Source organism: Cebus imitator, unplaced genomic scaffold (assembly GCF_001604975.1).
Source record: "Cebus imitator isolate Cc_AM_T3 unplaced genomic scaffold, Cebus_imitator-1.0 Scaffold89, whole genome shotgun sequence".
Classification (NCBI taxonomy): Eukaryota; Metazoa; Chordata; class Mammalia; order Primates; family Cebidae; genus Cebus; species Cebus imitator.
This window is the reverse complement of record NW_016107404.1, coordinates 4,881,158-4,908,276: the sequence shown is the minus strand read 5'-3', so window position 1 is coordinate 4,908,276 and position 27,119 is coordinate 4,881,158. Positions and strand designations below refer to the sequence as shown.

The 27,119-nt window shown below is 36.4% G+C and overlaps 1 protein-coding gene across 17 annotated transcripts in view; it reads right to left on the bottom strand.

The window, feature by feature from the left end:
* IKZF2 (IKAROS family zinc finger 2) overlaps nucleotides 1-27,119 on the bottom strand; it is a 160,562-nt gene that overhangs the window by 75,640 nt on the left and 57,803 nt on the right. The gene's annotated exons all lie outside the window — the stretch shown is intronic.

Sequence of the window (27,119 nt, the reverse complement as noted above, 5' to 3'; positions counted from 1 at the left end):
GAAAAAAATAAATTTCAATTTCACAATCCCTGGGATCCAGAAACTTTTTCCTATTTGACCTAGCTCCTATAATCGCATTTCACTGGTCCCTTGAATGTATTTTACTATTCTCTCAAACTGAGAAAAGTAACAATATTCATTGTTTTGTTGGAAACATCCAGAGCATTGATTTAAATATCATACAAATGAAAAAGAGCAAAAAGAAAAAACTTTCAAGAGACACATCTATTTCTAACTAAAAACATGAACACAGTAGCAGTATTTTGCCCTTTACTTTTTAACCCTGTATAAAACTAAGAAAAATATATTATTCTGACATGTTTATAACTATTATATAAAATCAACTATCACCTAACTAAAGGAATGTGTTCTGAGAAATGCGTCCTGAGGTGTGAACATTATCAAGTGTACATCACAAATTTAGACAGGATAACCTGCTTCATATCTAGGCTGTATGGTATACATTGCCTGTTGCCCCTAAGCTACAAACCTGCACAGCATGTTACTGTTCTGAATACGAAGACAATTGTTACACAATGGTATTCGTATATCTAAACACAGAAAATGTACCTTAAAATGCCCTATTTATAATACTATGGAATCACTGTTGTATATGTTGTATACGTGGTCTATCATTGAATGAAAAGTCATCAGGCATGCACATGACTGTACAAATATTTATGTCAAATACTAAAATCCAGATGGAACATTAGTTAGAATACACAAAAGCCTCACAAAACTCTTAAATCCAATCAATGGATTATGCTTACACACATATTTTTTAGAAGACTAACATTTCATTAGAAGCTGTAATTCAAATTTCACTAAGAATCTAGATTCTTTCTGTTCTGCACTTTGGTTTTTGTCAAGTTTTGCTATAGTAACAGAATGCCAGATTTTCTGCAATTATTTCATTAGGAAAAAACCTTCCCTTATACATTCTATTAAAATTTCATTCATCAAGCCTTATTAATATGGTGATAAATTTATTACCATCGTATTTGAATGGTTATTAAATATAAGTGTAATTTATTCAGGCTAGAGAGACAAGCATGGATACTGAAAAAGCAGTTTTCTTCTTAAAACCAACGTTCAGCTATTTCAGATTTCAACTGTGTGTACTTTTCTAGAAGACAATTCTAAAGTAGCTTTCAAACTGTTCCTTAGCTATAAACTATACAGATACCTGAGACAGTTTCATCAAAAGAGAAATATTGAAGTCTATGCTGCCTTATTTTGTTCAAAGTTTTGTTCTGTTCTGCTGGCTTTCAACATTATGTCTATTCCCATTTATTAACATTAAATATGAAATAGTAAATCTCATGGGGAAGTTTTCTAAAAGCTAATCTCTGCTTTAGAGAAACAATCTATTGGCACACACTGTATGTGTTTATGTTCATTAGCAAATTGGCCATTGCAACACTTAAAATTAGGGTATCAGCTGAAATGTTACACTGATGCCAAAGTAATTGTGGTTTTTGCCATTAATATTTAAAATGAACCAAGAAATAAATACAAATTCCCACTGCTTTCACGTTATACTCAGCAGAAAATACACATATCTCATTCTATGTTTGAGTTCAAATATGTGGATGTTGTCATAATGTCATTAGAAGTTTATTTTTTAAAGTGACATAGTTTGCTCCAAATGTCGCCTAAATAAATATTATTTGTTATCTCATTTGAGAATCTGAATACAAGTATTACTTTTCTGAGGTCACATAGAAGTGTTTTTTTTTTTTAATGAAACTAGTATCCTCAAAGGAAACATTTGATTAATTTTTCATTAATTGATATATACTGACATAATAACCATTAAGTAGTTTATATTAAACACATCCAGTATATTTTAACCATCTTCATTTGGGTAAAAAAAATGAAGATAGAGGTCACATGAAGATGTGACCTCTATCTTGACACAATTTAAGCACTGACATACAAACTGAAGAATATGGAAAGAAGATTTATTATTTTTCTCTGTCTGGGGATATTATTATCAAAGAATTCATAAAGTAATCAAAAAAATACTAAGAATACACCACCACCAGACTTCACCAAATTTTGGTTAATGGCACACGGCAAAGAGTAAAGCAGATAAGACATCACAGAGATTCATATATACATTTAAAACACACAAACTAATTACTATGTTTTTAAATCATTATTTATTTTTAAAAAATGTTTTCCCAACCCTTTCTTACACATCATTTAAACTAAAATGGGATTTTTTAAAACAGGCAGGGAACAAAGCAAAGGGAAGCAAACCTCATAAAACTCCATTAGAAAACTAATAATTTTTTTATGGATGGAGTTATATGGACCATCACCTAGCTTCTGCTAGAAAAAAAAACTAGAAAACTATTTTCATAGAAATTCCATTTATTCTAAAACACTGAAAACTACTATATAATCTCATTTCTAAAATAATAAAAACAAAACTACTAAATATATAATATAAATAAGAGATGAATAAGACAGAAAACTATTTACACACAAATAATGCATAATACGTATAGAAAACTAACACAAAAATTAAATATGGTGGTTTGTAATGCAGTTATACTGATATAACATCTATTGATCTATCTTCACACATCTGTACTTTCTTTATTTAAATTAAATGAAACATGTATGTGAAGTGCTTTTTAACTCTAAAGTTAAATTCATATATTAACTGGTTATTATAATATTTTTGGAATTAAATGTTTAGTATAAATGGGAATGAATGAGATACTGTAATTTCCCTATACTTACCACCATGGAATCATTATTTATTTTCAATTGTTTGGGATAAATTATGTTATTTTAAATTAAAAGAAGCTTGAGAGATGTCCCACTTCCAAATTCTACATCCCAATTCTACAATTCACTATTAAGAAATCAAAGTATATGAACTTAGTGAATCAGAAGACATACAACTAACATATAAATCATTTCAAGGAAAAAGTTGGTTTCTTCAGAATAAAAGATTGTTACACACTGGCACAAATTTATCGAAAAGACTGTAGAACATCTTTATGCAGGCTGCTTCATAATTATATAAATATGCATCTTATATACATGAGAGTCATTGAATCTGCTATAAGGAAGGCTTATTTTAAGGACTTTCTAGTGACTTAATTCTCCATTTACAGAATTCTAACACCAAATGAATATAATAGAGAACAAATAAGTGTAGCAAATTGTCACTTGTTTATATCAGTGGTTCTTAAAATGAATCCATGAAAAGCAAAGTGTTACATATACTATAGTATTCCATAGCTCAAGTAAAATAATACTAGTCTTTTTTTCCATCACAGAAATACTAATTTCTTGAACTTTCTATATTTAAATTTTTGCTAAGAATCTATATTAAACCCCTGCCATTAACTATCTTTTACTTATAGAGAATGCTTTCAATCAGCAAAATGAATGAAAATAGCAAATAAATATGAATGACAAAGATGGAAAACAATCTAACATCTTTGTCAATTTGGTTTTTAAATTTTTTTAACTGACCTTTGGGCTTCCAGTTCTGACTTTATTCTATGTACTTATTTTGTTAAATCATGTTTACACTAGTTTGGAAGATGGAACTATATCTATATTTCTCTCTGACGTCTAGTTTTGCTTAATCTATAATACAAGTGGGTTAGATTAGAAGATTTCATATTCCTTTCCATCTTAACAGCTTTATGGTCCCACTAAGAATCCCACTGATAAACCTACATATTCCTGTATGCTCAACTGCTCAATTGTAAACAGATTACGTGTCCATTAAAAAAAAAAATTCATAAATCCAAAGATTTTATGTATTGTTATATGATTTTAGAAGGGTGGAAAAAATTGGCTGAAATTGCTTAGAAAACTTAAAATTGTAGAGAGTAATATTTTATCTTCTGTTGAAAATGTTAAAAATACACTTTCTATTTTTATAAAGGTTTTTTCTCTCCTTTACTTAATATTAAATTATTTCAATTCACAGCAACAATTATTATATTATTTCCAGAAACAAAATCAGCATCTGACAGAGGTTATGAGAAACTCCTTTCTTTATGAGTTTATATTATAATGTAACTCATATTTAAACAGTTCTATTTAGTTCAGAGTATTTTCAAATCTTCCATCTCATTAGATCTTCACACTACAATATGAAGTAGGTGCCATTATTATCCTCAATAAACCTACAAGAAAACCGAATCCCAGGAAACTCAACTGATTTGAGCAAAATCACACAACTAGTAAGTAAGTTGAAGAGCTGGCCTTAGGTTTTATTTTTTGCTTTGCCCTCTAAATACTGTTTCTTCAGCCCTTTGAAAAGTGAGTCCAGAAGGGTAATTTTACATTTTAGTGAAATAGAGTGAGTGGCTGTCTAATTTTGACAGTTCTCATTTATCTGTCCCATTGGCATGGATAGACCAGATGGACAGCCCACCATATAGAATGAAACTTTGCTGTCATTTCCTGCCAAACCAAAGTCATTCTTCTATTCCATGTTAACCAACTGTATTCACAACCAAACTGCTGAGTTTTCTGTTTCCAGACCTATGAGGAACAATAGCTGCATGGTGAGTACTAACTTCTGTCAGGTTGATATGATAGTACTAGCCCATCAATGTGAAGTTAAATCTACTGAAAATTAAACATCAAATACAGCATTTGTTGTTGCTGCTTTTGTTGTTGTTTAATTTTCTCTTTTTTATTGAGGGAGAAGGGGGAGAAGGTCTATAAAGAAGAGTCTGGGCTGGGTGTAGTGGTTCATGCCTGTAGTCCCAACAGTTTGGGAGGCTGAGGTAGGTAGATCACTTGAGACTATGAGTTCAAGACCAGCCTGGGCAAGATAGTGGGATCCCATCTCTACAAAAAATTTAAAATTTATCCAGGCGTGGTGGTGTGTACCTGTAGTCCCAACTACTCAGGGGACTAGGGCAGCAGTATTGCTTCAGCCCAGGAGTTCAAGGCTGCAGTGAGACCTGATTGTGCCACTGTATTCAAGCCTAGGTGACACAGTAAGACCTTGTCAGAAAGAAAAGAAAAGAAAAGAAGGAAGAAGGGAGGAAGGGAGGAAGGGAGGGAAGGAAAGAAGGAGGGGGGAGGAAGTGGGGGAGAGAGAGAAAGAAAGAAAGAAGGAAAGAAAGAGAGAGAGAAAGAAAGAAAGAGAGAGAGAGAGAGAGAAAGAAAGTTTCCATCCATAAACTATCACCATAAATTTCTTGTATACTACCAAGACAGAAAGCCTGTATGATCCCACCACAATTAATTGGGCAGGATACACTTGCCAGCCCAAGTAAAAATATGATTAAAATAGGCAAAGCTTGTCATCTCCTACTTTTTAATCCTCTTGCATTTTTCACAAAGTGCTACCCACCTTAAGGCATCTAATTAGTGCTTATTGTTTTTCCACCCTCCAATTTGATACCCAGCTCATCCTTCTGAACCGACATACCCTAAATGAACAACATTTTGTATCTGCTTTCCTATCATCTGCCCCAATCAAAATTCACTTTTCATTTCTCCTATCACCTGGAACCTTGCCAAAAGCTTTTTAAGAAACCAATTACCTAATCTGATAAACTACTCAGTGGTATTTAAAAAGAAATTTGGCTAATACTTAAAAATACATGTACTCAATACCAATTCCCACAACTTACAACTACAAAGTTAAAAGGAACAAAAGAAATAAAAACATCTCTTAAAAGAAAGAAGCTTGAGCTTCTATTTACCCTGAAGTATATATCAAAAAATCTATAGATAGATAGATATGGATATCTTGTCATATTCTGTTATAATGTGGTAATAGGGAAAGGGAGAATCTTTTGCCCATCCATAATTTACAAATACTGTATCAGTGAACTTCTAAAGTTGGAAATTACTTTAAAATAATTTGGGAGGGAAAGTGTTTTGGGATACACCTAAAAATTATTGACTAGAATTGATAACTATTAAAGCTAGGTTATGGATACATGAAGGTTCTTTAAATATCTACTTCTCTATATATTGAAATTGTCAACATTAAAGGAAAGAGAAAAAGAGTAGAGCAAATCAATCGATCAATGGGAGAGCAAAAGTTATGAAACTGCCATTACCATAATTCAGAAAGAACTTTTAAAATGGCTGAAATAGAAAATAAGTGAAAAAAAACCTCTAATAAGGTATGGCAGTAAGAGACATATGCAAGATGTAAGTGATTAAGACTAAGTTCAAAATAAATCAGAACTAAATGTTCAGAAAGGACTTTTAAATAATTTCTTACTTCCAGTAAATTTTCATTTATCTAGTGAATTTTTTAAAGGAACAACGTTAATTTTTAAATCATTGACAAATTTAAGATGAAGTACATGGGTTAGCCATGACAAGAAATGGTTTAATGATACTGAACATATCACTCACTCAAAATCCTAACTAATTCACCTGGAAGGAGAAAAAAAGGCTATTTACTAAGTTCCTTCTCTAATTCATTTACTAAGAGATGAAATCGCACCATCTTGACCTATTGTTAAATTACTTCTAATCATTAAATATCCTTTTCATAAAGAAAAAAAAATTGGTGTTAGACTGAGATTTTTTAGTATAAATCTATTACAACTAATAAAAAAGCAATTAGAGTTTCTATTTATATGTCCAACATGTATTAAGTTAGGTCGGTGAAGGCCTAGAGTCTAGAAAGATGAGTAAGGCAGAACTCTTGCCCACGAGGCTCAAGTGGAGACATACCAGGCATGGGAAGAGCACATAAGGCAGTTCAGAAAGACTTACAGCATCTAGTGCTGGCCAGCAGTTATCCCAGCAATCAACAAACTGGAGAATGGCCCAAAGGTACACTGAAATCAGGATATTAGCCAGAAGAGAAGAAGAAAAAAAAAAAAAAAAAAAAAAAAAAAGAAGAACAGGTATGTGAGTATGTCATTAGTAGATTCAATTAAATCCAGTAGCTACAATATCCTCAAAGTAGATGCAGGACAGGCAATTGGCAATGACCCAAAACAAAGACAGAAGTAATTCACTCTTTTAAACATTTATTGAACTACAAAGATCTCAAAGTCCAATATAGACAGAAAGTCAACATATAATGAGAATGTGGCATGATTGAGTACACCAATAGATTTGTGGACTCAGATATAAGGAGAAGGTATAAAAGAGGGGACAATCAAAGAAGTTTGGGTGCGTTGGGGAAGGTTTCTCTAAGAAGCTGACTGAACTCCAACTTGAAACATGAAGTCAAACTGGGTTGGAAGATATCCCAGAAGAGGGAGTAACATGTGAAAATGCAATGGAGTATGAAAAAATGGAGTGCAAACAGTTGATCATCAGGAACCAGCCATGGGGAAAGTATGCTTGCAGGGCAAGAAACTCAAGACCCTGGGAGCAAACCATAAACTCAGGCCCTGAGAAACTGAGGTACCAAGGTCAGACCAGGACTGACATGAAATGTGACTCTGTACTAAACTAGTAAGCTACTACGCCCCTCTTAATATCCTCTGGAGGCAGGGTACAGAATCTGAGTTCTTTAATGATATTCAGCTGTAAAGGTAAGAGGTCAGGCTGCAAAGTCAGGCAGGTCCTTACATATATTTTAATAAGAACTCTATGGGGGGAAGATCCAAGATGGCAAAATAGGAACAGCTCTGGAGTGCAGTTCCCAGCAAGAACAATGCAGAGGGTGAGTGATCACCACATTTACAAACGAGTTTTCACTGCTCACAGACCAGGAGATTCCCAGGCCGAAAAGCATCATGAGTTTCCAGCATGGCTGTTTCAGCTGGTGCTGTGGGTTGGCACACAGAAACTCACACAAATCTGGGCGGCAATTTTAACTGGCACCTGGAACGCCTGGGAGACAGAGCTGCCCATTCAACTGAAAGGGAGGGGCCTGAGACAGGGAGCCAGGTGATCTGGCTTGGCAGGTATCACCCCCCAAAAATAAAAAATCTGAAATGCTCTGGATTGAGAGTTTCGCAGCAAGCGCAGCTGGACCCGGGACAGTCCAGCTCGGTGGGGGGAAGGGTGTTTGCCACTACCAGAGAAGTCCATCTATACTGAGACAGTTCTAACTGTACCTCTATAAACAACACCTCAAGGAAGTTCACACAGCAGCTGGGCAGAGCCTGCGGCAGCTCAGCAATGCCTCTGCTGGCACACTGTGACTAGACTAACTCTGGGTCAGGCAAGGCATGTATGAAAAAAGGCAGCAGCATGTCAGGAACTTGCAAATAAAGCCCAACCTTCCTGGGACACAGCACCTGGGAAAAGAGGTGGTTATGAGTTCCACTGGAGCAGACTTAAAGGTATCTGACCAGCAGCTCTGCAAGGAACATCGGAGCTCCCAGCACAGGACCTGAGTTCCTATAAGGGACAGCCTGTGTCCTCAAGCAGCTCCCTGACCGCAGTATACCCAAAAAGACACCTCAGAAAGGAGACCTGAGGCCGACATCTGGTGGGTACCATGCTGGGAAGAAGGTAACAGAAGAAGAAGCCGGCAGCAACCCTTACTGTTCTGCAGCCCTTGTGGGTGATCCCCAGGCAAGTAGGGTCTAGAATAGACCTCTAGCAGTCCTGCAGCAGAGGGGCCTGTTAGAAGGAAAACTAAGAAACAGAAAGAAATAGCTTCAACATCAACAACAAGGACGACCACTCAGAGACCCCATCCAAAAGTCACCAACTACAAAGACCACAGGTAGAAAAAGCCATGAAGATAGGAAGAAACCAGAGCAAAAAGGATGAAAACACCCAAAATCAGAATGTCTCTCCTCCTCCAAGGGATCACAACTCCTCACTAGCAAGGGAACAAAGAGGGATGAGGCATGAATCTGATAAATTGACAGAAACAGGTTTCAGAAGGTGGGTAATAACAAACTTCCCTGAGTTAAAAGAACATGTGCTAACCCAATGCAAAGAAACGAAGAACCTTGAAAAAAGCTTAGATGAAATGCTAACTAGAATAAACAGTTTAGAGAAGAATATAAACGACTTGATGGGAGCTGAAAAACACAGCACGAGAACTTTGCAAAACATACACAAATTTCAATAGCCGAATAGATCAAGCAGTAGAAAGGATGTGAGAGATTGAAGATCAATTCAATGAAATAAAATGGGAAGACAAGATTAGAGAAAAAAGAGTGAAAATAAATAAACAAAGCCTCCAAGAAATATGGGATTATGTGAAAAGACCTAATCGATGATTGATAGGTATACCTGAATGTGACAGAGAAAATGAATCCAAGCTGGAAAACATTCTTCAGGATATTATCCAGGAGAACTTCCCCAACCTAGCAAGGCAGGCCACTATTCAAGTCAGGGAAATACAGAGAACACCACAAATATATGCCTCAAGAAGAGCAACCAAAGGCATGTAATCATCAGATTCACCAGGGTAGAAATAAAGGAAAAAATGCTAAGGGCAGCCACAGAGAAAGGTCGGGTTACCCATAAAGGGAAGCCATTAAACTCATAGCAGATCTCTCAGCAGAAACCCTACAAGCCAGAAGAGAGTGGGGGCCAATATTCAACATCCTTAAAGAAAAGAACTTTCAACCTACAATTGCATATCTAGCCAAACAAAGTTTCATAAGTGAAGGAGAAAGAAAATCCTTTATGGACAAGCAATTGCTGAGAGATTTCATAACTACCAGGCCTGCCTTATAAGAGCTCCTGAAACAAGCACTAAAGAGGGAAAGGAACAACCAGTACCAGCCACTCCAGGAATGTACCAAATGGTAAAGACTATCGACACAATGAAGAAAACGCATCAACTAAGGGGCAAAACATCCAGCTAGCATCAAAATGGCAGGATCAAATTCACACATAACAATATTAACCATAAATGCAAATGGGCAAAATGCCCCAATCAAAAGACACAGACTGGCAAATTGGATAAGTGAAGATCCATTGGTGTGCTATATTGAGGAAACCCATTTCACATGCAAGGACACACACAGGCTAAAAATAAAGGGATGGAGGAAGATTTATCAAACAAATGGAGATCCAAAAAAAAGCAGGAGTTGCAATCCTAGTCTCTGATAAAATGGACTCTAAACCAACAGAGATCAAAAGAGACAAAGAAGGGCATTACATAATGGTAAAAGGATCAATGCAACAAGAAGAGCTAACAATCCTAAATATATATACACCCAATACAGGAGAACCCAGACACATAAAGCAAGTTCTTAAGGACCTACAAAGAGACTTAGACTCCCACGCAATAATAGTGGGAGACTTTAACACTCCACTGTCAATATTAGACAGATCAATGAGATGGAAAATTAACAAGGATATCCAGGACTTTAACTCAGATCTGGACCAAGCAGACATAATAGACATCTATAGAAATCTCCACCCCAAATCCACAAAATATACATTCTTCTAGCATCACATTGCACCTACTCTAATATTGACCACATAATTGGTCAATATTGGTAAAACACTCCTCAGCATATGCAAAAGAACAGAAATCATAACAGTCTCTCAGACCACAGGGCAATCAAATTAGAACTCAGGATTAAGAAACTAACTCAGAACTAACAACTGGCTCCTGAATGTCAACTGGATAAACAAGGAAATGAAGGTAGAAATAAAGATGTTCTTTGAAACCAACAAGAATGAAGGCACAATGTACCAGAATCTCTGGGACACATTTAAAGCAGTGTCTAGAGGGAAATTTATAGCAATAAATGCCCACATGAGAAGCAAGGAAACATCTAAAATTGACACCCTATCATCAAAATTGAAAGGGCTAGAGGAGCAAGATCAAAAAAACTCAAAATCTAGCAGAAGACAAGAAATAACTAAGATCAGAGCAGAACTGAAGGAGCTAGAAACACAAAAAAAAACCCTTCAAAAAATCAATGTATCCAGGAGCTGGTTTTTTGAAAAGATCAACAAAACAGACCGCTAGCTTGATTAATAAAAGAGAAAAGGGAGAAGAATCAAATAGATGCAATAAAAAACCATAAAGGGGATATCACCACCAATTCCACAGAAATACAAACTACCATCCGAGATTACTACAAACAACTCTATGCACATAAACCAGTAAACCTGGAAGAAATGGATAAATTCCTGGACACTTGCACCTCCCCAAACCTAAAGCAGGAAGAAGTGGAAACCTTGAACAGACCAATAACAAGGGCTGAAGTTGAGACAGCAATTAATAGCCTACCAACCAAAAAAAGTCCAGGTCCAGACGGGTTCACAGCTGAATTCTACCAGGCGTACAAAGAGGAGTTGGTACCATTCCTTCTGAAACTATTACAAACAATACAAAAAGAGGGAATTCATCCCAAATCATTTTATGAGACCAACATCATCCTGATACCAAAACCCAGCGGAGGCCAACAAAAAGGAAAACTTCAGGCTAATATGCATGATGAACACAGATCCAAAAATCTTCAATAAAATATTGGAAAACTGATTGCAATAGCACATCAAATAGCTTATCCATAACGAACAAGTAGGCTTCATTCCAGAGATGCAAGGCTGGTTCAACATATGCAAGTCTATAAACGTAATCCACCACCTAAACAGAACCAAAGAGAAAAATCACATGATTATCTCAATTGATGCAGAGAAGGCCTTCCACAAAATTCAACAGCCCTTTACGCTAAAAACTCTCAATAAACTAGGTATCGAAGGAATGTATCTCAAAATAATAAACGCTATTTACAACAAACCTATAGCCAATATCATACTGAATGGGCAAAAATTGGAAGCATTCCATTGGAAATCTGGCAGTAGACAAGGATGCCCTCTCTCACTACTCTTATTCAATATAGATTGGAAGTTCTAACCAGAGAAATTAGGCAAGAAAAAAAAATAAAGAGTATTCAGTTAGGAAAACAGGAAGTCAAATTGTCTGTATTTGCAGATAACATGACTATATATTTAGAAGACCCTATCATCTCAGCCCAAAATCTCCTGAAACTGACAAGAAAATTTGGCAAAGTCTTAGGATATAAAATCAATGTGCAAAAATCACAAGCATTCCTATACACCAATAACAGAGTAACAGAGAGCCAAATCATGAGTGAATTCCCATTCACAATTGCTACAAAGAAAATAAAATACCTAGGAATACAACTAACAAAGGATTTAAAGGGCCTCTTCAAGCAGAACTACAAATTACTGCTTAAGGAAATAAGAGAAGACAAAAACATATGGGGAAACATTCTATGCTCATGCATAGGCAGAATCAATATCGTGAAAATGGCCATACTGCCCAAAGTAATTTATAAATTCAACACTATCCCCATCAAGCTACCTTGATCTTCTTCATAGAATTGGAAACAAACCACTTTAAACTTCATACGGAACCAAAAGAGAGTCTGCATAGCTAAGACAATCCTAAGCAAAAAGAACAAAGCTGGAGGCATCATGCTACCTGACTTCAAACTATACTATAAGGTTACAGTAATCAAAACAGCATGGTACTTACTGGTACCAAAACAGAGGTATAGACCAATGGAACAGAAGAGAGGCCTTGGTGGCAACGTCACACATCTACAACCATTTGATTTTTGACAAACCTGACAAAAACAAGCAAGGGGGAAAGGATTCCCTGTTTAATAAATGATGTTGGGAAAACTGGCTATCCATGTGCAGAAAGCAGAAACTGGACCCCTTCCTGATACCTTACATTAAAATTAACTCCAGATGGATTAAAGATTTAAACATAAGACCTAACACCATAAAAACCCTAGAAGAAAACCTGGGAGAAACCATTCAGGACATAGGCATAAGCAAGGACTTCATGACTAAAACACCGAAAGCAATGGCAAGAAAAGCCAAAATAGACAAATGGGATCTAATCAAACTCCAGAGCTTCTGTACAGCAAAAGAAGCAATCATTAGAGTGAATCAGCAACCAACAGAATGGGAAAAAAATTTTGCAATCTACCCATCTGACAAAGGGCTGATATCTAGAATCTACAAAGAACTAAAGCAGATTTACAAGAAAAAAACAAACAAACCCATCCAAAAGTGGGTGAAGGATATGAACTGACACTTTTCAAAAGAAGACATATATAAGGCCAACAAACATATGAAAAAATGCTCATCATCACTGGTTATTAGAGAAATGCAAATCAAAACCACATTGAGATATTACCTCAGGCCAGTTAGAATGGCAATCATTAAAAAATCTGGAGACAACAGATGCTGGAGAGGATGTGGACAAATAGGAACACTTTTACACTGTTGGCGGGAGTGTAAACTAGTTCAACCATTGTGGAAGACAGTGTGGCGCTTCCTCAAGGATATAGAAATAGAAATTCCATTTGACCCAGCAATCCCATTACTGGGTATATACACAAAGGATTATAAATCTTTCTATTATAAAGACACATGCACACATATGTTCATTGCAGCACTGTTTACAATAGCAAAGACCTGGAAGCAACCCAAATGCCCATCCATGATAGATTGGACAAGGAAAATGTGACACATTTACACCATGGAATACTCTGCAGCCACCAAAAATGATGAGTTTGTGTCCTTTGTAGGGACATGGATGAAGCTGGAAACCATCATTCTCAGCAAACTGACACAAGAGCAGAAAATCAAACACAGCATGTTCTCACTCATAGGTGGGTGTTGAACAAAGAGAACACATGGACACAGGGAGGGGAGCATCACACACGGGATCTGTTTGGGGGGCCCAGGGGAGGGATAGCGGGGGTCGGTGGGGTGGTTTTGGAGGGATAATATGGGGAGAAATGCCAGATATAGGTGAGGGGGGGGATGGAGGCAACAAACCACATTGCCATGTATGCACCTGTGCAACAATCCTGCATGATCTGCACATGTACCCCAGAACCTAAAGTACAACAAACAAACAAACAAACAAAAACTTTATAGACCTAAAGAAAGGTCTCTAAAGAGCAAGCAGAACTCATGATCAAGTTAAAGGCAAGTGAGGCTGACTACAAGTCACCTAATAGTTATGAAAAATCTAAGATTTTTGGTAATATGTCAAATAGAAATTTTTCTAGTTTTGTTCAATACATTGAACAAAGTGCTATAGGTTAAAACAGGTTTTTATGAAATTAAGCCGCAATAAATGTATACTGAAGGCTTGCAACAGAAAAATGATTGTGCTCAGTTTGCTCTCAAGAACTTTACAGCCAAATTAAGGAAATAAAACAGCTATCTAGAAATATGAACAAATATACAAAGTACAGCAAATGTCAATAGATCCCTTCTTTTATGTACCAATGTACGTTTTATTAGTTTATCCTGTGATGTTATATTCATGCAAGAAATAAGATTTATAACGATAATAAATATGGATGAAAGGAAGAAAAGTTCCATTTGCACAAAAGAATCTGTGCTAATGTTGGCAATGAACCAACCCCCTAAGTCCACTCTAAAACTCTAAGTTTATTGGATTTGGAACTTAACACATATACAGTCAATATCCCACATCATTCAAATTACTCAAGGTACTCAGTATATGCAATATGAAGAAATATTTAGATCATCTGAATTTGCCTATTATGAAGCAAGGGTTAAAAATACCATTCTTCAAAGTTTGTTGAGTGTGTGATTAAGAAATATCTGCTGTGAACTCCATAGAGATAGCAATAGAACTCATATATTTCAGTGACAATTTTTTTGGATGGAGCTTTCAGCTAATTAACTTATTACATCCATAAACACTGGGGACATTTCACACTTTTGACAGTTCAAGTTTTCCTTCTAAAATATGTTTGGCAAAATATAATTTCAGAGGAGAAATTTTGCTTTGCTTTGCAGGGCTTTTAACAATTCATTTAGAGGTCCAGAAAAACATTTTATATTTATTTTCCTTCATATATCTGCTTATTTGATGGTAATTTTATACCTCTGATACAACAGAATGACTTTTTAAACCTTCAATTAAAATGAACCATGTAGTTGAAAAGTCTGTTAAAAAATATAGCAAGAAAGTAAGACATACTAACATTAAACACTGCTTTAAGTAATGAAAACACTCTGCTTTTACAATGTTTGAAGTTCAAATATCTTGTATAAGCTCTAGTGCAGGCCAGGCACCAGTAGGAAACTGGCCACACAGCAGGAGGTGAGCTTCATCTGTATTTACAGCCACTCCCCATTTCTCATACTATTGCCTGAGTTACACCTCCTGTCAGATCAGCAGTGGCATTAGATTCTCATAGGACAGCGAAACTTACTGTGAACTGCACATGCCAAGGATCTAGGTTGCGTGCTTCTTATGAGAATCTAACACCTGTTGATCTGTCACTGCCTCGGATCAACCCCAGACTATCTGGGACTAACTAGTTGTAGGAAAACAAGCTCAGGGCTCCACTGATTTTATATTATGGTGAGTCTTATGATTATTTCATTATATATCACAATGTAATAATAATAAAGTGTACAATAAATGTAATGCACTTGAATCATCCCGAAACCATCACCCACCAACCCCCAGGCTGTGGAAAAATTGTCTTCCATGAAATAAGTACATGGTGACAAAAAGGTTGGGGACAGAATACAGATTTTAGAGTAAGTCAGGCCTCATTTTAAATACCCAAACTGATACTTGCCACCTACCAATTATTCAAGTACACCTGTCTAATCTATAGTAAAGTGAGCATATGATGTGGAATTCAGCCACCTTGATTTCACAGCCCAAAGCTGCGACTTACCAGCTATATATCATAGGGTGTTAGTCTCAGTTTCCCTCTCCTAGAATGTTTTCCTGGCTTAGAAAATTGAGATAATAACTTTCCAGGGATGCTTTAAGAAGTAAATTGTATAAAGTATATGAAAGTACCTCACACAGTACCTTACAGGTGTACTTAATAAACGATAGTTGTGTTCCTCACTCCATAATATTCTCCTATAGTTTAGTCACAGCAATATTAATTTCATTCTTATAGTCAGTGTTAGAAAAGTGCTTAGTAATCATTTTTATTATGGCTTCGGAGTAATGAAATTAACATATATGAAATCTTACAGAAGTAGAAAAGTCTACATAAAGCTTTTTGGAAAAAAATCATAAAATGATAAAAGATTTCTATGTCACTCTAAAAAAGAAATTGAAAAACAGAAACAAAACAGGTTCCTTTAGCTCTCCCTTCCTTAAGTAGTTTCTGTTAAGTCCCAATATCAGGGGATGAGCATTACCTGAAGGCTTTTACACATGAAAAAATATTATAATGCCTTCTTTAATTTGAAAGAATAAAATAACATTAAACCTTGTTGAAGCTGTATTTTGTAATCTTTACAGCCCTTCCCTGTTTCCCCACTATACACTTAAAACTCTCTTTGCTCAGGTAGCATTCCTTTGCACTGGATGTCCTCATTTGTCCTCATTTTCTAGCTTTTATGATTCAAGGTCCAGCTTCAATGTTTTTTCCTAAAAGAATATCCCTTTCTGACCAATTCTGGTGAAATTAATGGCTCCTAACAGAATAGTGAATCTACACCCCAAACATAATTTAACCGTCACTTCTATTACACTGTGCACTGTGATACAAGAACAATCTTATTCATCTCTGCATTCCAGGTACTTAACACAGTGACTGGTACACAGTAATGTTTGAAAAATGTTTACAGAATCAGGTTGAATTCTTTCCCAAGTCATCTTTTTCTTTTGTTATAAAAACACTTAGAAACAGGATGTTAAAAGCAATTTTTAGTAAACATTTTTAAAACTGAAAGGTGAGCTCCTTCTTTTCCTAAAAGGTGCTAACGAGCAATTAAATATTTTTTAAATTATGTGTGTTTTTAACAAAAGGATTTTGGACACATGTTCAAATTATGAGCCAAATTTGCCAGCAAGCCAAGTGACACTATTGACATCTAAGGGTATAAATGACATACATATTAACATATCAACACTAAATATATTAACATACTTCAATGTGATTCATTTAAACGTGGCTTTGTTTAAAGATCTGGTTAGGACTTTATTCACTGTGATCTTACTCCAGAAACTATTTTTAAAGTTTTATTTATAAATGCAGTAAAATTAGAGTTTATTCATCAACCCATGAGAGTCGGCAGTGCTGGTTTCACTATGGTGTAATAAAAGAATGAGAGAGTGGATATCTACTCAGCAAAGGTGTTGCAGCATTAATGATAAGGAAACTGACCTGAGAAAAACACCTGAAACCCACAACATAATCTGTAGAATGAAGGAGGCAACATGATGTTGGGTCAGCCTGCGAGACAATACAATACACTCTACTTAAGAACTATTGTATCCTGCTGTATAACCGCTTTATGTTTTGCTATACATACAGAAGAGAAGGTCTCCTTTCTTAATTATCCTTAAGGAGGTTGCAGCCTTGTTAATGATAGGCGTCAAGATCTCCAAAAGAGATGGACTTTACTTACTGGAAAATGTTGAGACTTTCCGGGATCACTCTGGCCAAGTTCTTAAACTTGAGAAGGTGGTGATTAAAAGTTAGCAAGTGGTTCTGTAGTAGTGAGATGTGGGGTAAAGAATAATTGCTAACACAAACTGAGGGCAACACCAAATGCTAACTTCACCAAATTAAAGAATACAAAACTGCTTAGTATAGAAATCATTACTCCAATAAAAACAGAAATTACTTGGACTAGAAAAAGACTTTTGAATTTCACCTAAACACTGTACTAGTGAAACTTATCTTCAGCAATATTCAACATTTCTTAGTATTTAAATATAACCCCATGTGAGTATGTAGAATCCAGGGAAAGAATCTCTGGAATGCTGTAATTGTTTGAATAGTTCATATCCTGCAAATACCTACATCCAAAAAGAAAAAAGGGTTGGAAGAAAGCTGCAAATGTTACTAATTTACCAGTACTAAAAAATTACAGTTTAAACAATGCAAAATAATATATGACATGATATATGATTTATAAAAAAACAGACTAAAATAAGTTCTAAATTTCTGTAGACAAGATGAACGTGTGTGGCTGAAGGGAAGCAAAAGTGATCCTGATCCCATGGTATTAAGGTAGCTCAGGTGACTATGGTTATTTTTCACACATAAACACTAGCTGGGAAACTCACCTTTACTGCATATCCCTAAAGATGTACAGAGATTGCTAGGCTTCCTCAGCAATGACTTCAGGAACTAAGGACTCTTTCAGAGAGACCCCCTACTCTCCAACCTCCAATCAGGCACCAGTCTGGTAGCCCCTGGCTGGGCTCAAGAAAAGAATTTTAGGAATGGGGAAAGGAATGGCAAATTCCCTAGAGAGGTTAGCGTGGAATGGGAGTGAAGTGGGGAGGAAAAGAGGGCACCCCTCACATCCCTGTCAATCAACTATTATTAACTATTATGTTGATGGAATGGAATCTAACTTCATACTGGCTAAGACTGGCTTTCCTCCAGGTTCAACACTATTGCCAAAAAACAGCCTGTGGTTTTATTAAGTGATCTGGCCTTTGCTCCATAAGGATCTCTCTGTTAATGCAACAGGGAGAGTCTCAATACAATATTCTCTAATATATATTTACTCTGTTCTAAATAAAACCTCCTACAATACCAGTACACTTAAAGTGGTAATCTTAGGTTTTAAAACAAAGGGTAGGGGAAGTCAAATCAGTGGAAAACCTGAGCAAATCAAAGGTCTTGATATGCAATGTGTAGTAAAATTGACCCAAGCAGAACAGAGAAAAAAACAGTAATTTAAATACTGCCTGTTGCTGTATTTGACTCATTATTTCTGTGGGAACTTTGATTTGCATAAAGGCATGGCAGATCTTATGAGGCAGCAAACACAAACATCACTAATCATATTTATAATTCAGAAAGCTCCTCACATGTATGCATAAAATTGAAAATCCTGATTTTAATACTTTGTAGTTCTTTCTACGAGTATGAAAATGCAACTCATTTAAAAAGAAAAAGTCATTTTATTTACATTAGTGTGCATGTATATATGTATACTGCACATGTGAAATAACTATCCATTACTAATTATTAATTTATATTTCATCTCATTCCAAAGCTGATACTTAAAATCAGCTTGAAAAATAATGTTCCTGGCCAGGATTGGTGGCTCATGCCTGTAATCCCAGAATTTTGGGAGGCTGAGGCAGGTGGATCACCTGAGGTCAGGAGTTCAAGAGCAGCCTGGCCACCATGGAGAAACCCCACCTCTACTAAAAGTACAAATATTAGCCAGGCGTGCTGGTGTGCAGCTGTAGTCCCAGTTATTCGGGAGGCTAAGGCAGGAGAATCACTTGAACCTGGGAGACGAAGGTTGCAGTGAGTTGAGATCACACCACTGCACTCCAGCCTGGGCAACAGAGCGAGACTCTATCTCTAAATAAATAAATAAATGTATGTATGTATGTATGTACGTACGTATGTATGAATGTATGTTCCTGGTCAGGCATGGTGGCTCACACCTGTAATCCCAGCACTTTGAGAGGCCGAGGTGTGTAGATCATGAGAGGTCAGGCATTTGAGACCAGCCTGGCCAACATGGTGAAACATCATCTCTTCTAAAAACATAAAAATTAGCCAGGTGTGATGGTGGGTGCCTATAATCCCAGCCACTTGGGAAGCTGAGGCAGGATAATCGCTTGAACCCAGGAGGCAGAATTTGCAGTGAGTCGAGATTGTGCCACTGCACTCCAGCCTGGGCAACACAGCGAGACTCTGTCTCATAAATAAATAAATAAATAGAGTTCCTTTTGCCAAAATTAATAACAACAAAAAATGAAGATCTCTATTAGGTGCTAATTACTTGTCAAGAATTATACTGAGTTTCACAAACACTATCTAACATTACCTTCAAAGAAAAAAGTGAAATAAGTAATATATTCCCACCTATAAGTGAGGACACTAAGTCTTAAAAAGCTGTTTGGCAGCTTTGGTTCTCGCTGCTTTGTAAGGGAAACCATAATTGCACTACCCTGCAGTAGCATATTGGCTTTCCAATTCTTTGGTTAAGACATTTTGTTTAAGACTCATCTGCATTTGAGATTCTAGGCATGGATTTCAAGCTTCACCTGTTCAAAGCAGAGCTCTTCACTTCCCTAAGCCCTCTCCTGTCCCAAATCAGTAAGTGGCATCACTATTCACCAGGCTGTTTAGGCCAAACACTAGCAGTCACTCCTTAGACCTCTTTTTCTCTCACATGCCACTTCCAATCCATCAGCAAGTCCAACAGGCTCTACTTAGAAAAGACATTTGGCCACTTCTCACCATCCCCACTGCTCCTGCTCTAATTGGATCCACCACCATCTTTCACACAGATCACTTTCACGCAGGCCTTCTCACTTCAGCACAGGCCTCTTCACTTTTGTGCAGGCCTCCTCACAGGGCACCTTGCTTGCACTCCTCTTCCTTTGTCCACCCTCCACGTAGGACCCAGATAATTTATGAAATATATGATCTCCCCCATGATCCTCCTCTCTTTCAGACCACTATAACCAAACCAAACTGGTAATCTTGCTGTTCTTCAAGTATACCAAATATGCAAAGTTTCAAATTCCCAAGAATGATTCTAACTAGAAAATCTACTGCTTTATGTAATATAACATTTTTGGTTGGAAGATCGTGGGCCAAAAATTGAACCTCCACTCTCTAGCCCCAGTCTGGTTTGTAACCATGCATATGCATGGCAACCCTTATTCTGTTAGCAGGAGAAGGAGGAAGAAATTGAACTCAGAGTTAGCAAAAGGTAAGTATAGGGAAAAAGTAGAGCCTAGCATCTGTTCTTCGTTGAACTCCCTGCCTGAGATTAAATGCTTATAGTAAAGGAATGACAACCTAAAAATGATAGAACTGAAATGAAATTCTGGAAAAGAGATTATGACCAGAAACGGATCAAGAGACACTTTCTGATACTCTGGGCACTAGAGGAGCTTCTTTAAGGCCCAGACAATATGATATCATGCACAGGTGGGGAGAGAGCTCCTGCCAAAACACCGGAAGCCACATGTGACATCCTTGACACAAGCACTGGTTTTCTCCTGATAGGTAATAACAACAAAGGGTCTTTGCCAATGGACTTCCTGAGCTGTGGATGCAAATATTTGGGAACTAGGGGAGGAATGTCGGCAGTGTGTGGTAGTGACAGCTGAGAGAATGGTTTCTGGACATATGTAAGGTGACAGTCAGTTCCTAGAGGGTCACAGGAACATGGTGAAGAGGTAAATTTATGTGAATCAGGCCAGTGGGGCCAGTAGTGAGGATCTGGAACTATCTCAGTCTGCTCACTAAAGTATATGTGTCTTTATGCAGAAGTCAAGGCTGGTAAGGTCTATAAACATCTTGGTTCTGCCTTTAGGTTAAGTGCAACTTCTTTTTCTTTTCCTCTAATATTTCTAAAGTGGACTCAACAAACATGGTCTTTTCTATCACTAACTCCAGGCTCATTTGCTTTGGCATTCACATTTCTATTTGATGCTTTGGCTATACATAGACAGAAAAGAAATTATACAATAAAATGGTTTTGTATCATACTCTATTTTCAATAAAAAATAAACCAATTTAAGAAATAAGATTCTTTAAAAATTGCAGATGTAATGAATTAAGGTGAGATGAAGTCATGCTAGAATAGGGTAAGCCCTTAATCTATTATGACTGGTGTCCTTACAAAAGGGAAAATTTGGACAGAGGCATGCATACAGGGTAAATGCTGTGAATATGAAGGCAAAGATGAGGGTGATGCAGCTACAAGCCAGGAACACCAAGGAATAACAGCAGCCACCAGTAGCCAGGGGAGAGGCATAAAGCAGATTTTCCCTCACAGCTCTCACATGAAACCAACACTGCTTACACCCTAATCTCGGACTTCCAGCCTTCAGAACTGTGAGGCAATGAATTTCTGTTGTTTAAGCCATCCAGCAAACCCAGGAAATTAATATCAGCTCAGATGAGATATATTTTAGGCACCACAAAGGAGATGCAGAAGTGATTGGGACACTACAGCAAGAATATTTTGAAGTGCTTCAGAGAAAAGGAAAGGTGCCAGGAGACCAGAGACAGGCTAATTTTAAGATTTTTAAAGGCAAAGGATGTTCATTGTAAGTATACTTATCCTAGACTTGCAAAATCTAAGATAAGTACGCTTACAAAGAGCCCATTAAAATTTGAAGGTGAGTGTTTGTGTAACAACTTTTAAAAAGGTATGATCCAATATGGGTTTACAAAATGCTATTTTTATTGTTAATGGAATTATTAAATGGGTAGTTTTAAAATATGGACTTTGATCATTCTGAACTTAATTGCATATTTGAAGAAAACTATTATAATGTTCTTGAGATCAAAATGGAGAAATGTGTAGGAAATAATATGAGAGGTACATTTGTAACAGGTTGAACAACCACGCCCAAAGAGCATTGATTAATGAAAAGATATTAACTTGAAAACAGATCTCAAGTTGTGTGCCACAGGGCTACTTTAACAAGACTGAAGAGAAACATGCAAGGCATGTTTATCAAACCTCTGCATGACACACAGCTGACAAGGATATCTGATCCTCTCAATGGCTGAGTTTGGATTCCAGAAATCATCTGTCTGAAGAAGGAAGGAACCAGGAGAAAAACAACAGGGAAAGGTTGATATGTAAGATCAAGGCTGGATTTATGGAAGATGTAGGATCAAAGTAGCCTATGCAAAAAAGATGTGAGAGCTTAATAAAAGAAAGAATATTCTACTTCTGTCGCTCTAGTCCTAACATATTTTACTTAATTATTGCTGGTCCTCTCCATAGCCACTAGTTTCCCCATTTCTTCCCTTACATTTTCCAATCCATTCTGTGAAAGACAGTGTAAGCTGCATGTATGTATACACACATATGTATATATACTTACACATATTATTTTTGAGACAGAGTCTCACTCTCTTTCTCAGGCTGGAGTGCAATAGCACAATGACGGCTCACTGCAGCCTCGACTTCCTGGGCTTCAATGATCCTCCCTCCTCAATCTCCTGAGTAGCTGGGACTACGGGTGCACACCACCACATCCAGCTAATTTAAAATAATTATTTTGTAAAGATGGGATCTCCCTATGTTGCCCAGGCTGGTCTTGAACTTCTGGACTAAGGCGATTCTCCTGCCTTGGCCTCCCAAAGTGCTGAGATTACAGCTGTGAGCCACTGTGCCTGGGCTATAAGTTATCTTTTATAAATTGTAACCATAATAACCTCCTCTACCATTTCAATGTACAATTATGGCAATATTTAAATTTTTACTTCAAATATAGCTGGTTAGAGTTTTCACTTGCCCCAGAACTGCAGTCTACATACCATGCCACACAGAGTTGGTAAACATAATTAATCTGCTACTCTCAAGGCTACTGGTCTTTTATTACCCAGCAATGTTAGTCTCCTCTGTGATGGTACCATCCCGTCACCCTATTCAAGCCACAGTGATGATTGTTTCCTTTCGTGCCCAGCTCAGTCAAGGGTGCTCTACTTCTGTGTTTCCAACTACCATTATCAGCTTTCTTCCCTAATATACTAACGACACTGATGACAGCATATACATAATTTTCTATTATTAGCTCCATGAGTTCAAATGGGCTTCTCTTGAATGCTGGTGGCCAGGTGGGGTTCCCCTTTCAGTCCTCAATGTAAATTTATTTCAGGAATCTCATAGCGCTTTCCAGAGACTGGGATTTAGTCAGTTCCACACAGCTCTATGTCAATAGAGACTAGGTATTAGTTCTTTCTCTCCCAAAAGGTGCTGGGCATCTTGTGTAAACTAATCTCCTCCCCAGGAACCAGGTTTACAGAGCAGAATACAAGTGCATTCTCAGGGAGTGGCAGATTTTCATTTATGAAATCAGAAAGTTTTCTGCTCTATGACAATAATTGTGTACCTGCTCTATATTTGCTTAGCTAAGAAAGTTATTCAAGTAATACAGACACTGAGCATTTCTAGACTTAAATATCTGCTCTTCTCCCCACCCCACAAATAAAAAATCATAAATCAAATTCTACCAAGTCAGTGTTCAACACTATTTCATTAGTGTTGAAAAATCCAAACTTCTTCCCATAATCCTCAAAAAAATGTATGATTACATGGTTCTTTCCCACCTCTCCAGCGACATCATGAGCCACTCCATATCCCTCCCATACTAGGCTCACAGGCCTTCTTTCAATTCTTTGTTGAGCATATTATAAAACCCAACTTTCTCCTGCCGCAGGGCCTCTGCACATATACACTGGTCTCTATACTCTACAGCTATCTGAGTAGCCCCTTCCTTACCTCCTCTATACCTTAAGTTTCCCTTACTCTAAATAGCCAATATAAACTAAGGACTTGATGTTCTTTTTAATGATAATATCCTATTTTTTACAGAATTTAATATAAATTATTATATACTTATATATGTGCTCACATTTTTAATGTCTTCTTTCACACTGTAAGCTCCATAAGGACAGAGCCTTGTCTGTTTTGTTCACTGCTGTAGAGCAAGCTTGGTGCCTGACCCAAAATAAGCCTCAGGAAATATTTTATTAGATAACTGAAGGAATAACTAGAAATACCCAACAACAGATCCACTAGCTTTATTGTCATGGAAGAAATCTTCATTGCAAATCACATGTTTTGCACAAAGGTTTCCTAAGTTGGGAAGAAAGATCAACTACATAACCTTGAACTTTCTAGTTCTGGAACTAATATAAGACATAAGCTGCTATGTGTGTTCTAAGAAGAGAAGATCATTATGATTTGGGAAATTAGTAAAAGTTTCAAGTAGGAATTACTTGAAATATAATCAAGATATAAATTAGAGGAAATGTTTGATTTGAAATTGCACAAAATAGAAAACTTCAGAGATGTGAAAATGTGAAAAGGGAAACATAAAAAGGTAAACAAGAACATCTTGTGTGAGAAGGTAAACCTGACTTCATCTGAGAGAGGTATGGATTAACAGGTTAAGCAGATATTGCAAGGTGAGTGGATAAAAGGTCTGAACTGGGTTCAAATTTCCATCTCTTAGGGGAGTTATAAAATTAGGGAGATTCATCTGGCTATGCTGAGTATGTCAGATGAATAAGTAGCTAGAGGCAAAGAATAACTAAAGGGCTACTAATCTACCATAACAGCTATGAAGCTTGAAGTAAAGATGGGGTGATACTTTACATATTTAACAATTCTGTAAATTGGCACACAGCAGAGAGGCTGCAGTTCCCACCAGCAACAGCAGGAGAGAGCTGACAAGAAACTACCACAGCTTCAGGGACCCACATAAGTACTATCTGCTGGTGTGCCAGCACTGACACCAGGGTACCATCTTTGCTGGAAGAATCTGATTCCCCACTAGCCTGGGAGAGAACATCTACGGGCACAGAGGCTGAGATACACAGGCTGGGACACAGGCTGGTTAGGCAGTTGACAGCATATTAAGCAGGGTACCCACGAAGGTCTTTGGATGAAAGGAGTATAGGTGCTCAATGAACTTGAGGAAAAGTCTCTTTCTCAAACCTGTACAAAGGCATTTTAATATTTTAGCAACCAGTATAACTATACCTGTAAGTGCTGTATGAATATCATCAGCCACAGGTAAAGAAAGGCTAGATGAGAGGTGCACCAGCAAGAAGAGAGAGGACGGAATCAAATCAAAAGAAATCTTAAAGGAAAAACAAAAAAAGATGCCAGATGACAGACTATGAGAAACAAAGAATATTAAGTAATCTGATTCCAAGATTTCAAGTCTGAAGAACATTTAAGGGCGAATGTTACATTAATGACAGACATAAGGTATTCTGGAAACAGAATAAATTTGAGTGAAGTGGTATATGAGAATTAGGAGTTTTTAAATTGTTGAGTTGAAAATGTTATTTGTAGTTGTTTGTAAACATCCATAAAGGCAACTAAAAGTACAAACCTTAAGTTCAGATCTGAACTCAAAAGTACAAACTTTGGGGAAAACTATGCAAATATCAGTATAAATATGATAATAGTAGATCAACTCTTTAAGTAACATTAAAATGAATGCTGAATAAATGTACATATAGTTTTCTTTTAGAATAAAGTAAATTAAAATTGACCAAATCATTAAATTAAAAATTAAAATGTTATAAAATATACTTAATTCATTTTTAAATATTCAAGATTCATGTTAAAACATGATCCCCAAACTGGGGTGCATATTCGACTCTATTGGGTAACTTTTAACATCATACTAGTGCTTGACCAATTAGATGGTAATCACTGAATTAAAGCATCATATTATAAAATAGCCTGTAAAAGGAACATATGGAAAGTCAAATCTCTTAAGCTGAAAAAAAACTTGAAAAATCTTCAACAAAAAGGTTTAAAAAATAAACATTTATCTAGACACTGAAAAGAGTTTAACAAAGAATCAAAAATTTAAAACCATGCATATGTTATTTAACTGTAGGTATATCATAAACATTCTAAAGATTAAAATGTTTTTATAAAAATTAATATGTCTTCTAAATTTTTTAAATCTAGTTTGTTTTACTGAAGTTTCTTATGGTAGAAATGTATGTTAATGAAAACCTGAACACATTGCATTGACATTTCAGTTTATGCTAAGAAGCACACTTCACTATTTCACTAGCTCTAAGGAAAAATAAGTTATTGCGAAGTATTTCAGCAGAAATACAAATTCCTAATATGATATTTCTAGCTCATCTAAGGAAATTGTTTCTATCTACTAAAGAGGTAATTATAGATATTTGAAATAAAATTTAAATAGTATGACTTGGAGCCAAAAAAAAAATTCTATTTGTAGTATCTTTACCAGTAATTGATAGTCATAAGTAACCCATCTCTGGATTACAATAACCACTAAATATTATACAACTTATAAGAAGGTAACCCAGATGATATGTCCAAAAGAGCCTAGAAGAGGTAGTGGAGTAGAAGGTATAGCTGAAGTCTCAAAAAAATAGCACGCATTCACTAAGGATATGTTGCTTGATCAAGAGAGTATCATACTCTAAAGTTGATGCAAATTTCACATGAAAGAAACTTAACAGCCAACAGCCAGATAATCAATAGAAAATATTGGCTCTAAAAATGTCTTAGAATGCTACAAATGTCTAAGAATAGCAAATCAAGCATGCCCCCACCAAAATAAAGCTGGTAGTTATATGCAAAAACTTTGTTTTGTATTATTTTGCTCATCATGAAAGTAAGAATGCCTCATTATATAAAATAGGTATATTCAGAGATATTTAAACCAGTACCTAAACCTAGCCTACTTTTAA